Source organism: Panthera tigris, chromosome C2 (genome assembly GCF_018350195.1).
Source record: "Panthera tigris isolate Pti1 chromosome C2, P.tigris_Pti1_mat1.1, whole genome shotgun sequence".
In the NCBI taxonomy this organism is placed as follows: Eukaryota; Metazoa; Chordata; class Mammalia; order Carnivora; family Felidae; genus Panthera; species Panthera tigris.
The window spans coordinates 71,158,890-71,173,514 of record NC_056668.1 but is presented as its reverse complement, the minus strand read 5'-3'; the positions used below and the strand labels follow the sequence as shown (position 1 = coordinate 71,173,514).

At 41.8% G+C, this 14,625-nt stretch overlaps 1 protein-coding gene across 1 annotated transcript in view; it reads left to right on the top strand.

The window, feature by feature from the left end:
• Positions 1-331: 331 nt before the first annotated feature.
• TFRC (transferrin receptor) overlaps positions 332-14,625 on the top strand; it is a 52,607-nt gene continuing 38,313 nt past the window's right edge. The window contains exon 1 of the mRNA XM_042956881.1: positions 332-372. The gene's annotated coding sequence lies outside the window, so the exon portion shown is untranslated. The remainder of the gene's footprint in view (positions 373-14,625) is intronic.

Below are 14,625 nucleotides of genomic sequence, written 5' to 3'. Positions count from 1 at the left end.
ATATTTACTGTGGGCCTATCTAGAAGTAGGTCTTGTATAGTAAAAAAAAAAAAATAATAAAGAAAGAAAGAAAGAAATTACAGATTGCTAAAGTCTTGAATCATTAATTAGGAATTTACTGTTAAGGAGAATACTGCATATTTGTTAGCTTCCTGATTGATTGTTTTCACATGAGTATATATATGTTTATATGGGTTCTGTGGGCCACTGGGGATTCCCAAACTCACTTCCTTTGAAATGAATCTGGTGTGGTGTGGTAAGCCTTGGGTTCTTGTTCACATTCTATTTTGTTACTTATCTTTCTCCACAGGGATATGCTATGGTCCAGAGATTTTCCTTAAGATCCTGCAATGATCCTCTACTTTTTCACGAGTAAGTGTTTGTGAACAACTAAATCCTTTATGTGGCTGTATGCTTCAAAGATTAGGTATAAGCATGGTTAAGATCAAATGGGCCACGATTGGGTCATTAGTTCCAAACAACTGGCTTACCATAAGCCTACCATTGCCACTCTAGATAAACTCAAAGCTGATAGTCCATTATATATGAATTTGTAGAACAGAGGTGGTTATGGGAGTTCTTTCTCATCCAATATGAAAAATTCCTTTTATTATAAAGTCACCTATTATAAAGGTTTCATCATGAAAAAAATAAAAAAGGCACTTGCATAGGGGAAGAAAATATCTCAAATACTACAGAAAGCTATAAAATGAAAAACTTCTCTTTCTCTCTTTCTTACCTTGGTCCACTCCCTAAAAGTTAATCATTATTGATAATATCCTATGTGTTCCATCCCCCAGGTTTCCTCATGCCCCTTTCCAGTCAGTTCCCACTGTCCCTACTTCCTGCCCTTCCAAAGGCAGCCACGTTGCAGCTTGCTTGTTTGACTGACTCTATCTTGGATGTGATTTGGTCTCAGTGCTTACAGCTCTACCTTGTTCTTTTAAATAGTTGTATAATAAATAGCTGTATAGTATGCATGAGATGGGTGCATCAGAATTCCTTATAGATAGACATTAAGAATGTTATCATACATGAAAAGATGCTCAACGTCACTCCTCATTAGGGAAATAAAAATCAAAACCACACTCAGATATCACCTCACGCCAGTCAGAGTGGCTAAAATGAACAGATCAGGAGACTATAGATGCTGGAGAGGATGTGGAGAAACGGGAACCCTCTTGGGGCGCCTGGGTGGCTCAGTCGGTTGGGCGTCCGACTTCAGCTCAGGTCACAATCTCGTGGTCCGTGAGTTCGAGCCCCGCGTCAGGCTCTGGGCTGATGGCTTAGAGCCTGGAGCCTGCTTCTGACTCTGTGTCTCCCTCTCCCTCTGCCCCTCCCCCGTTCATGCTCTTTCTCTGTCTCAAAAATAAATAAACGTTAAAAAAAAAAAAAAAGAAATGGGAACCCTCTTGCACTTTTGGTGGGGATGCAAACTGGTGCAGCCACTCTGGAAAACAGTGTGGAGGTTCCTCAAAAAATTAAAAATAGACCTACCCTATGACTCAGCAGTAGCACTGCTAGGAATTTACCCAGGGGATACAGGAGTGATGATGCATAGAGGCACTTGTACCCCAATGTTTATAGCAGCACTCTCAGCAATAGCCAAATTATGGAAAGAGCCTAAATGTCCATCAACTGACGAATGGATAAAGAAATTGTGGTTTATATACACAATGGAATACTACGTGGCAATGAGAAAGAATGAAATATGGCCTTTTGTAGCAACGTGGATGGAACTGGAGAGTGTTATGCTAAGTGAAATAAGTCATACAGGGAAAGACAGATACCATATGTTTTCACTTTTATATGGATCTTGAGAAACTTAACAGAAGTCTATGGGGGAGGGGAAGAAAAAAAGAGGTTAGAGAGGGAGAGAGCTAAAGTATAAGAAACTCTTAAAAACTGAGAACAAACTGAGGGGTTGATGGGGGGTGGGAGGGAGGGGAGGGTGGGTGATGGGTATTGAGGAGGGCACCTTTTGGGATGAGCACTGGGTGTTGTATGGAAACCAATTTGACAATAAATTTCATATTAAGAAAGAAAGAAAGAAAGAAAGAAAGAAAGAAAGAAAGAAAGAAAGAAAGTTACCATAGGGGTGCCTGGGTGGTTCAGTCGGTGGAGCATGTGACCCTTGGTCTTGGGGTTGTGAGTTCAAGCCCCACATTGGGTGTAGAGATTACTTAAAATTTTTGAAAAAAAAGGCTTTAAAAAGTTTTTAAGTTTTGATTAGTCTTGAAGATTTTTGTACTTTTTCTTACTTACTGCCAACAGTGGGTTCTTCCTTTTTGCTAAACTTGAGGCTTTAAGGGAAAAACAAAAACTCAGTTTTTACTATGGAGCCTTACAGACTGAAGCAACTTTAATACCACATACTTCTGAGAAGTATGATTTGGATTGTTCCTCTTCAGTGGTTTGTGGGACTTTGTTAAAATTTTTCTTTTTCATTTGGGTAGGAGTGGAGGAAACATTAGGACTTTTGTGTTTTTTTTTGCCAGTCTCCAACTCTGATCATTTTCTACAGATTACCAAGTCTGGAGGGGACAGTCCCCTGTCAGGGGAACTAGGACGGTACATGCCCATTGTGGAGACAGACGTACTAGACTGTCAGAGATGGGGCCCCTTAATAATCAAACCGTGTAACTGTCCCTGGTGGGGTGTCTGGGAAGAAGGCCAAGAGCAAGATTTGTACACAGGAGGTTATTAAAGATGACTTCCCATCTAACTCTTGGAGAGGAGGGAGGGCAGCAGGATTGGCAGAGGTTGGCCTGGGCTGCAGGTGGAGTGAAGGCCTCAGCTGATCCTACAGCAAGAAGCTTTGGAGCTGGGTGACCCTTTCCATGGGGAAGACATGAGGCAGGTCTCTCCAGCTTTGGGTAATTTCCAGAGAGAGACTTCTCTTGTCCTAAACCCATTCTACCAAGCACCCTTATGATTCCATTTCCATTTCCTCTGTGTTTTATCGATAGGAAAACAATGTTCCACGTAGCTGCATGGGAAAAGTCTGAACTTCGTAAGAGTTTTATCTTTATACTTGTTTTACCTCTGTATCATTCCAAAAGAGGGTTGGAGGTGGCTATGGAGGTAAATACAACTTTTAAATTACTGTATTAGCTATATTTTATTGAGTCCCACTCAAGGCCAGTATACTGGGCTAATTATTTTACATATTTTATTAATGCTCAGAACAACCCTGTGAGGCAGGTACTATTATCTTATAGATAAGGATGATCATTGAAGGTAGGGTGTCTGAGAAACAGATCAAGAGGGAGATTTGTACACAGGACGTTTATTAAAAATGCCTATGGGATTACTATCTGCAGAAGAGGGAGGGCAGCAGGATTGGGAGAGGCTGGCTCATAGGCGATTCAAAGAGGTCAGGTAGCTGGCCCAAGGCCACCCAGTTGGTCGACAGCAATGCAGAAGGTTGGACAGGCTCCAAGTCTGTTGTTTCAACCATTTGGTCCTATTGAGGATGACAGGAAGATAAGAGGAAACCAAAAGGGTAGGGCCCCTATCTAAAAAATGCACACCCTGAAGTTGTGCACGGTGCTGGAATGGTGCCCCAGAATTGATTCTAACTCCCTGGGGCTACAGCAGAGAAAGAAACACAATCAGGAACAAGATTCCCAGCAGAACCTCTGCAGGAAAAGCAAAGCCATGATGAAAGAAGTCAGAACAGCAGTTACCATTGTGGGCAGGGTATTGACTGAGAGGTGGCAAGTGGGAGGTTCCTGAGAGCTGGCATTGTTCCACGCTGTGAATCAGGAGCTGATTACTTGGGCTCAAGTACATAAGGACATTTTAAAAGTCATACACTCAAGGTTTACTCACTTTTGCATGTGTATATTGTAAGTAATGTGTATTTTGTACATTGTATGTGTGTATTGTGTATATTGTGTAAAAAAAAAAAGTAATTAAGGGACGCCTGGGTGGCTCAGTCAGTTGAGCGTCCAACTTCAGCTCAAGTCACAATCTCACGGTCTGTGAGTTCGAGCCCCACGTCGGGCTCTGGGCTGACGGCTCAGAGCCTGGAGCCTGCTTCAGATTCTGTGTCTCCCTCTCTCTCTGTCTACCCCTCCCCAACTCACACTCTGTCTCTGTCTCTCAAAAATGAATAACGTTAAAAAAAAAAAAGGTAATTAAAAACTGTGTCAAAAGTAAAACAACCCAGTTGATCAGAAGTTCAGCCTCTTCTGGTACTGAAGCCCTAGAAAAATTCCCAGAGCCCCCAAAGACAGACACTGTTTGTGATGTGGTGAAGGCCATCTTTCTTAATCACTCCTATGACAAGTTCAATCAATATTGAGATTCTTGGGACTTTTCATTATTGTCCCTCAATGAAGGCAGTGGTGTGATGCTAAAGAAGAATTTAGTGAAGACTTGAGATGTCCACAGTGCGGTCCCAAGGCAGAGCTCTGGGTAGTCTTTGTCATTATTGTCAACTTGGCCTTCCCAGGGCTTATGAGGGTGCCTGAATGGGATTGCTTTCTTAGCTCTCTCCAAGACCGTTGTAAGTCTCGGGCTGCTTTGGGTCATGGGCTTAGACCCATTGCCATAGGGAAGCTATTGCTGCACACATACTGGGGGCATGGGGTGATTCCATGGCTGGGGAGCTGGCGTCTACTTACCCTGTCCAAATCTAGGTTGCCGAGACCACAGTCCCTTCTCTTATCTCATAGACGGTGCTACCAGCCACCAGACCTCCGAGTCACACAGCTCCAGGGAGCACCAACCCACACACGTGAACATAGTGCAATGCAGAGACCCTGTCAGCAATGGCCTGGCCTCCCCGCACTCTCTGTCTTTGGAAGAAGGGGGCTTTCTGCTGAGGAGGCAAGGAAAGGCTCCACCCCAGCCCCATCGCTCCACCTTGGTTGTGCTGTGGTGGGGGGCTTGTGGGGGGGGGCACTGGGAAGCCCCAAGAGCACTGTGGCCTGTGTGGCTGCCAGGCAGAGATGCTCAGAACCTGCTAGCCTATCCTCCTGCCACTACTCTGAACCTTGAGTATTAGCCAACCAGACAACCAGCCAGCCCTCAGGCCTTGTGCTTCATACTAGCCCAGGCCATCATGGGTTCTGGAGTCAGTTGACCTGGGTTCAAATTCTAGCTGTACACCTTCCTAGTGGGGCAAATCCCTAACCACTCTAAGTTTTCTCAGCTGTAAAATGGGCACAATGCTTACATGAGTGCCCACCTCATTGGGTTGATAAGGAGAATTGATGTACGCACAATGCATGGCACATTGTATGTGCTCAGCATGAGTCAGCTTTTGGCACGAATCTCTTGTCTGCATCGTGATCAGCATAAGAGAAAGATATGCCTCTTATTATGTAATAGAAGTGGATATAATATAGAAGTGAGAAAGCTGGGGTTTGTTTTTAAATAATTACTTTCTTTTTCCATGGTTACAAAAATGTGGGAGAGGGAAACAGGAAGATGTTGGTCAAGGGGTACAGAATTTCAATTCTGCGAGATGAATACGCTCTGGAGATCTAATATACAACAATATGACTATGGTTAATGAGATTGTTTTAGGTACTTGAAATTCGCTGAGAGGGTAGATCTTAAGTATTCTCGCCACAAAAAGAAAAGGAAACGGTAACTATGGGAGGTGAGAGAGATGCTAAGTGGTTTAACTGTGGTAACTATTTCACAATGTATATGTATATTAAATAATCTCTTATAATATATACCATTTCGAATTATCAGCTATACCTCAGTAAAGCTGGAAAAAATGACAGGTTTTTTTTTTTTAATGTTCAAAGTAATACACATTCATTAAGAAACATTTAATGAAAAAGAAAAAAGTTTTAAAGCCTATCTGCTATTAACTTTCTGGGATTTTTTCTTTCTATTCCTTGCCAACAACTATGTGTATATGTATGTATATGTGTGTGTGTGCATGTTTTAGCAACTTTATGCAATATAGTATTATTAACCATAGTCACCATGCTGTACATTACATCCCCAGGACTTATTTATTTATAACTAGAAGTTTATACGTTTTGCTCACCTTCAACCATATTATTTTTTTTAAATAAACTTTCTACTTTAATTTTTTTTTATTTACAGAAAAGTTACAAGGATAATACAGAAAGTTATACTTCACACCCAGTTTCTCCTACTGTTATCTTACATTGCTACTATACACTATCATATTTATCATATGAACCAAAGTTGATACATTTTTTTTTTAAGTAAGCTCTACACCCTGTGTGGGGCTTGAACTCATAACCCTGAGATCAAGAATCTCATGCTGTACCAATGGAGCCAGCCAGACACCCTGATACATTATTCTTAACTGAAGTCCATACTTAAATTTGGATTTCTTGGTTTTTTGTATATTCCATTTCTGTTCCGGGATTTCATCCAGGATTCCACATACATATAGTTACCATGTCTCGTTAGGCTCCTCTAGAATGCAAGAGTTTCTCAGACTTTTCTTGTTTTTAGTGAACTTGACAGTTTTGAGGAGTTCTGGTTAAGTATTTTGTAGAATGCCCTTCAGTTGGAATTTATCTGATGTTTTCCTCATGATTAGACTGGGGTTATGGGTTTTGGGGAGGAAAACCATAGGAATAAAGTGCCATTTGATCACATCATATCAATGGTACTATCAACATGACTTTTCACTGTAGATGTTGACCTTGATCACCTAGTTGAGGTATTATATGTAAAGTTTTCTTTTTTCTCCCCCTTTCATATGGTATCCTTTGGAAGAAAGTCACTATGCACACCCTATCCTTTAGGGGTAGGAAGTTATTCTCTATGTCCTTAATGAAATAGTATCTACATATATTGCTTGGAATTCTTCTGTCTTTTTTCTACTTATTTATTTAGTCAATCATTTATTGGTATCAGTAGGATCTTGTGGGTATTTATTTTATACTTTGAGTTATAAGCCAGTATTATTATGCTATTTATTTTGTTGCTGGACATTGTTCCAGTTTTGGCTATTGGGAGCTCTTTCTGTTGCCATGGACATACCCTTGTATGTTTTTCTTTGAGTACTTCCTTACTTTCTGGCACTAACAGATGTTTCATATTTATGTTGTATATTCCATGCCCCAGCCATTTCTCCAAGGAGCTTAGTTTCTTTTTATTGAGGAATGGTATTGGAAACCAAGATCTGGGCACTGGGTGTCCTCACTGTACCTGGGTGTTGTTACTTCCAGGCTCTCTCAGTGGACAGAACTAAGAAATATATATGTATATGCTAATAGCTTTTTAGTGGATTCATTAGGATTTTCTATCTACAGAATCTTATTAATTACAAGTGGGAGATAGTTTCACTTCTTCCTTTTCAATCTGGATACTTTTTATTTATTTATTTTTTCTTGCCAAGTTCCATTAGCTAGAACCTCCAGCACATGTTGAATACAAGTAGTGACAGTAGGCATCTTTGTCTTGTTCCTGATCTTAGGGGAAGACATTCAGTGTTTCAGCACTAAGTATAATGTTAGCTGTGGTTTTTTAATAAGTGTTCTTTATCAGGTTGGGGTAGTTTCCTTTCATTTCTTGAGTGTTTTTTTTTTGGTCAATGTTTATTTATTTTGAGACAGAGACAGAGTGCGAGCAGGGGAGGGGCAGAAAGAGAGGGAGACAGAGAATCTGAAGCAGGTTTCAGGTTCTGAGCTGCCAGCACAGAGCCCAACATGGGGCTTGAACTCACAAACCGTGAGATCATAACCTGAGCTGATGTCAGACGCTTAACCCACTGAGCCATCCAGGCGCTCCTGTTGAGTGTTTTTACAATGAAAGGGTGTTGAATCTTGTCAAATCTTTCTGGATCTATTGAGATGATCATGTGGTTTTGGTCTTCTATTCTATTGTTATAGTATATTATATTAATTGATTTTCAGATATTAAACCAACCTTGTACTCCTGGGATAAATCCTGTTTGGTCATGGTGTATAATCCTTTTTATATGTTGCTCATTTCAGGTTTCAAGTATTTTGTTGAAAATTTTTACATCTATATTCATGGGAGATATTGCCCTGTTTTTTTCCTATAAAGTGTTTGGTTTTGGTTTGAGGGTAATACTAACCTCATAGAGTGAGTTCGAAAGTGTTCCCCCTGCCTTTATTTTTTGGAAGAGTTTGTGAAGAATTGTTACTCTTTCTTCCTTAAATATATGTTAGAATTCACCTGTGAAGCTATATGGGCCTGAGCTTTTATTTGTATGGAGTTATAAAATTTCTATTTCAATTTCTTGTTATAAGTTTATATAAATTTCTATTTCGTCTTCAGTCAGTATCCATAGTTTGTGTCTTTCTAGGAATTTGCCCATTTCATCTAAATTGTCTAATTTGTTGGCATACAGCTATTCCTAGTATTATTTTGTAATCTCTCTTATTTCTGTAATGTTGGTAGTGATGTTCTCTCACTCTTGATTTTCATATTTTGAGTGAGTTTTTTCTCTCTTTTAATTTGGTCAGTTTAGCTAAAATTTTGTCAATCTTGATTATCTTTTCAAAGGACAAATTGTGGTTTGATTAACTTTATTGTTTTTATATGTGTATACTAATCTGTGCATACACATACATCCATAACTGTTACTGTATTATATCCATCTGTGACTATATTAAGCTAAACACAGGTTCATACTGATATCTCCAACTCCAATCTAGTATCACATAATTCATTCTAGCCTTTCTCCTTGCTCATCTGTAACTTCATACATTCAAGAGTAGTAAATTTGGCTCCCATTATCTGCCACCCATTTACTTATTTGTTTAATCCCAGTATATGCGTATAGTGGTTTCAGGATTGTTAACCCATATCTGCATAGGAAATAACTTTATCAATTAAAGTATAGTGCTCAGGTACAGTTCCTTTTGCCTTTGGTCTTACAATCTCCACTCATTTCCAAAGTCATTTAGGTCAACATCCACTCTCTTCAGTTAAATTATTATCATATATTTTAATAACAGATTCTTTTATCATAGTCTACATTCTACTCTGGGATTTCCCTGACCTAATTTTTTTTACATTGAGGTTGATTCCTTGTGCTATAAAGTTCTGTGTGTTTGAAAAATGCAGTCTCATGTAACATACAGAACAGTTTTACTGCCCTAAAATGCAGTTCATCTATTCAGCCCTCTCCACTCCCCACACTCCTGTCAACCACTGATATGTTTTATATTTCTATAATTTTACCTTTTGCAGAATGTTATATAAATGGAATAACCTTTTAAGATTGGCTCTTTTCACTTAGCAATATATGTTTCATTTAGCAATGTTTTGTATGTTGCATGAATTAATAGCTCATTCCTTTTTATTTCGGAATAGTATTCCATTGTATGGGTGTACTGGAGTTTTTTTTTTTCATACCTTCACCTTTTGAGGACTATCTTGGTTGCTTCCAATTTTTGCAGATTATGAATAAAACTGCTGTAAACGTTCATGTGTGGATTTTTGTGTCCATAAGTTTTCAAATCTGTTAAGTAAATGCCTGTGATTGCCATATTGAATGGGAAAACTATATGTAACTTTATAAGAAATGGCCAGTCTGTCTTCCAGAGTGGCTCTACCATTTTGTATTTCCACCAGCAATGAATGAGAATTCTTACACACTATGACAGAGGACTTTTCAACTAAAATGACTCCAAATCTAAATTTACGGCCCTCTATTAATCTTGCTCTTTACTGCTCTGATGGATCTAAAGCCGTGAGAAACCACAGGAAAGTAAGGGTGTGCCTGGGAGGGAGATACAGACCCTTTGATTAATGTTATCAATCTCTTTGCCAATGGGTAAACTTATAAGCACCAGACGTCCAAGGACATCTCATTCTGCTAACCGTAAAGGACTATAGTTGCAGAGAGGAAAGGTTCTTTCTTTGCTAAACTGATAATCCCAACCTCTCATGTGAGATTTCCTCCAGGCCATGTATATTTTGCACCCCTTTCCAATAATCCAGATGGTACCATGCTATAGGGAACTACAGATATTATATTTCTAAAACCAATACTTTCGTTAGCCTTTTTTATTTTGTTGTTGATAGTAGGAAAAGTATAATTTGGGTTGAATATCTTAGGATAAGATGGTCCCTTTCTTATTATCTTTGAATTCTGACTGGAGATGAATCTTAAGATACAACTGTGATAGGAGCAAATAACTATAGCATCAGGAGTCCTGGCTTTAATGAGACTCAGTAGGACTGACAGGTACTAGGACACATTTGGGGAAAGGGGGTCAGGATGATCAGTGAACAGGAAAGACAAAAAGAATAATAATTTATTGGGGTGCCTGGGTGGCTCAGTTGGTTAAGTGTCCAACTCTTGATTTTGGCTTGGGTCATGATCCCAGGTTGTGGGATCGAGCCCCGTGTCAGGCTCTACACTGAGCGTGGAGCCTGCTTAACATTCTCTCTCTTTCTCCCTCTGCCTCTCTCCCCTGCTTGCATTCTCTCTCTCTCTCTCTCTCTCTCTCTCTGTCTCAAATTAAAAAGAAAAAGAATATGAATAAGAAATTATCTGGGGAAGAGGGAAGGAGCCCATGGCAGAAGTGGATGAAGGGCCCCCTGGGCCTGAAATAGAGAAAGATGAAGGAAGTCGGTCTAGAAAGTCAGGAGGGGAGAACAATTGGGGTCTGATCTGAATGGAAGCTGAGAGTGAGAAGTTTGGGGAGAAGAATCTGGGCTTCCGTGAGTTTAGGAGTCATTCTGACCTAAAGTTTTGACAATAGCATCAGCAACAGCTAATACAGTTGATGCCCCTCTAAGGTGTCCACACCATTCTAAACACTTCACTGCATTATCTCACTCAAACCTGTGAGATGAGCACTATTTTATAGCATTTTAGAGAGAAGAGATATGATTGGGGTTTGGAGAACTTAAGATACCTGGAGATAAGTACGTATCTCTAAGACACTTATCTTAAGATGAGATTTCAGTGTGAGTTTTTTGGTTCCAAAGGTGCCTTCTTTTTGTCTGCGGGCTCTTGAATACCTTCTGTGCTTTATCTGTGGGGTATCAAAATGCTCACGGCCTGCCCAGATGGAACCTTCCGGATACCCCAGGCCTTGTTACCTCCAGGAGGCCCCCTACTTCCTCCTGGCCAGTCTTCCCTCCTCTGAACCCTCAGAAGTCCTTGTCTAACAGGTCCCTGGCAAGCACATGTTGCCTTGAGTTTCAGCTTTTGCATTTATTATGCAATTCCTGAATTTTTCACAATCTGCTTTTTCATTTGTTTTTTCCCCCCTGAACTTTTTTTCTTTTCAAACAGACTTTGTTTTTTAGAAAAGTTTTGGATTTATAACAACACTATGAAGACAGTACAGAGTTTCTGCCTAGCCCCCACACTCAGTTTCCCCCATTATTACCTGTTAGTGTGGTGCATCTCCCTCTTGACCATTTTCTACACACTTATGTACATATCAAACAACTTCCAGAAACACAGTTTTATTTGGAGTGTCTCAGCCTCCTCCTCACAGCTTAGAAACCATCACTCGACACAGGCCAAATATCATGGAGCCGGGCCAAGGTGAAGTCCTTGCTCTTCTTCCAGGACAGTGATTTGGGGTGACATGCTGAGGTTTCAAAGCAGGACGTGTCAATATCTCTTTTCCTTCCTTGTGGAAACTTGAAACTCTCCCAAGAGTGAGCTCTGACAACAAACAAAAACAAAGATGGAGGTGCTGGAATCTCTTCTATGATTTTCACCAGCAACACCCATTTTGTGATTATCTCTAATTCAGGGCAACTTGTTTGGAGAAGTCATCCAATGAACAGGCTGGTTTTGTCTGAGCCCAGGAACAAACCGATGCCAAAGGAGTGCCCTTCAATAAACACTTATTGAGCACCCACCAGGTGGCTCTGGGGAGAGTCCCCAGAACTGCCCTAAATCTGTAAAACACAGTGTTCTGGAGCAGGGAAGACAGGAGGCAGAAGCCCCAGCTTTGGGGAGGAGGATGTTGGGTTCTCTCTGGGACAGGTTGGATTTGAGTGGGTTATCCAGGTGGAGGTGTCCACAGGCACCTGGGAATAAAGATCTGGCACTTAGAGAGAATAAGGACACAAATTGGTATTTGTACAGTGAGCAGAAGGAATCTCATTGTAGAGGTCCAGATGTGAGCATATGGGTAGCTAACCTTCAACTCATCACGTACCTTCTCTCAGATAATTCATGACATTTGCATATCTGTTGCCCCCCTTGTTTTATAAATCTTCTTAGAAATTAGATAATGATGAAGCACTTCTATAGATCCACTGTGCTGACCATTTTTCTGTTTTAAGTGATACGCAAATATGAAACAAGGATGCTCCTCTTAATGTTTCAAAGGCTTTTGATGCTGCAGAAGTAGAATAATAGGCTGGTGGAAGATAGATGAGTGATCAAAGAGAACTCAAGGGAAGCCTTCTTTTTTTCTTTCTTTCTTTTAAATGTTTATTTATTTTTGCGGGGGGTGGGGGGGGGACAGAGAATCTGAAACAGACTCTGTGCTGACAGTAGAGAGCCTAATGTGGGGCTCGAACCCATGAACCGTGAGATCATGACCTGAGTTGAAGTCAGAGCTACCCAGGTGCCCCTCAAGGGAAGCATTCTTGAAGCAGCTGTTTATTGGCACAGTGCCTGACACACAGTAGATCCTCCATAAACATTAAATACACCATAAATAAGATAAGATGAATGGGAATGTGAACCCATAAAGGCCTACCCATTCACAGACTGACTCTCTCTATTCTGTGTACACAGGGAAAATCAGAGGTATGCCTCAGACAAGCAGTAGGGACTTGACAGATGGCCCCAAAGCAGCTCAGGCTTACAAACAGGACGATGTTATATAGTCTCTCTTGCAGAGGGATCTTGCACACAAGCCCAGATTGGTGCCCGCTGCCACTCAGACAGGATGCTGGTTTAGGGCTATTCATGACCCAGCCCAGTGCTAAGCAGCCAGAGAGAAATGGGTCAGGGCAAGGGCGGGCCTTCCAGGAGCTAATTGCACAGATATCCAGACAGGCTGAAGCAGCGGCTGCGGCTCAGTGTCTGAGGTCCTCAGGGGCAGAATCAGAGACTCACCCAAGGCTCGGTCTCTAGGGAAGGGCCTTGGTGGGCCAGGGACACCTCAGGTCTAGGCTACCCTGGGGCAGAAAGGATAGTCTTGAGAGCCCATTCCCAGGCAAGGCCCAACAATGCCACCTGCACTATGCCCGTACCAGTCCTCCACAGCTACAAGTGTGAGAGTCCTGACACAGAGGCCACCTCCCTCTTGCTAAATCGGGTGAATAAAAGGAAGCAGGTCAAGGCTGGTGCCCCCACTACAGCCAACCTTTAACTAGACTCCAAAATTAGATTCCCAAATGCGCACGCTGTGGTTTGTTTCATCTCTTGTGAGTGTGTGATTGGGCTGGCAGGGCGGGCAGGGAGGAGTGATATAGTAAAGCTAAGAGTTTTTGTTTGTCTGTTTGAAAGATGGGGGTGGGGTATTTGTGGTGGTGTTTGATCATTTTCGAAAAATCCTACCCTTGTTCCAGCCCTGGCTGGGTCTGCAGGAGAGGGTGGTGTTCCTGGGCAGAGTCTGCAGGGACTGGCTATCCAGCTGCTCTTTCCTGGAGTAACTCCGTGAAGTTCACAATAGGTCATTCCTCTAATTCAGTTTCAGAAACTCAATTTTTATCAGTTCCCCTATGGTCATTAAGAAATCTGCTACCCAACGGCACAAAACACTGATTCATCAGCCGTCTTCATTACTCTGTGTGGAGCAAGAGGGCTGCTGGCAAGGCTGAATCTTCATACTGGAGTCTAACATCCTCTCAGGAGGGAAAAGCCTCAAGAATTAGGATGAGTGGGTTGTTTGGCAATTGTGGAGTTCTAGCAAAGGAGCTGAATGGTCTTAAGGGCTGTTTTATTTAAGCTGTGATCGCCCCAGGAATTGCCCTTGTCCACGGAAAAGCTTGGTAGAATAGAAGCTGCTACAGTTACAGAAAACAGCTGCCAAGCAGAAACCACTTTCAAGTCAGCTGGCCACACAGTGTGCCCTCCTTGTGGGGCGTGCTGGAGAAGCAGGCTAATGAAAACCTCTTTCCTCTACAATCTACTCAAATGGGCTCTGAAGCAACCTGGGCATCACCAGGGAGCTTGTTAGAAATGCGGAGTCAAGTCACAGGCCCCCACTGGGAACTTCTGAGTCAGAATCTGCATTTTAACAGACCCCCAGGAGACTCGCATGCACAGTATAGCTTAAGAAGCCCCAGGCTAGCGTCCAGGCTCCATGTGGATCTCAAAATCCACTTCAGTTTGATCCAACCTCAACACCTGCAGGGAACCTGCCTTTTCCTTAGTAAAGTTAAGGGTGGACCTGGGATCTCCCTCCGTTAATGTGGACAGCACTGGGCTCAGCAGGAATGCCTCCTGTTCCCTGGATTCTCTTTCCCTTTGGAGCTGCCACTGCTTACATTTGAGTCCTGTGTTGGACTTCATTACACAAGCCAGTGGGTCCCTTCAGATGCTTCTTTGTTTGAATCCAGTCTCAGAAGGGTAATCTTATGAGGTTTAGAAGTGGTTTATCAAGGGGCGTCTGGGTGGCTCAGTTGGTTGGGTGTCTGACTTCGGCTCAGGTCATAATCTCGCCGTTCGTGAGTTTGAGCCCCTCATAGGGCTCTGTGCGGACAGCTCAGAGC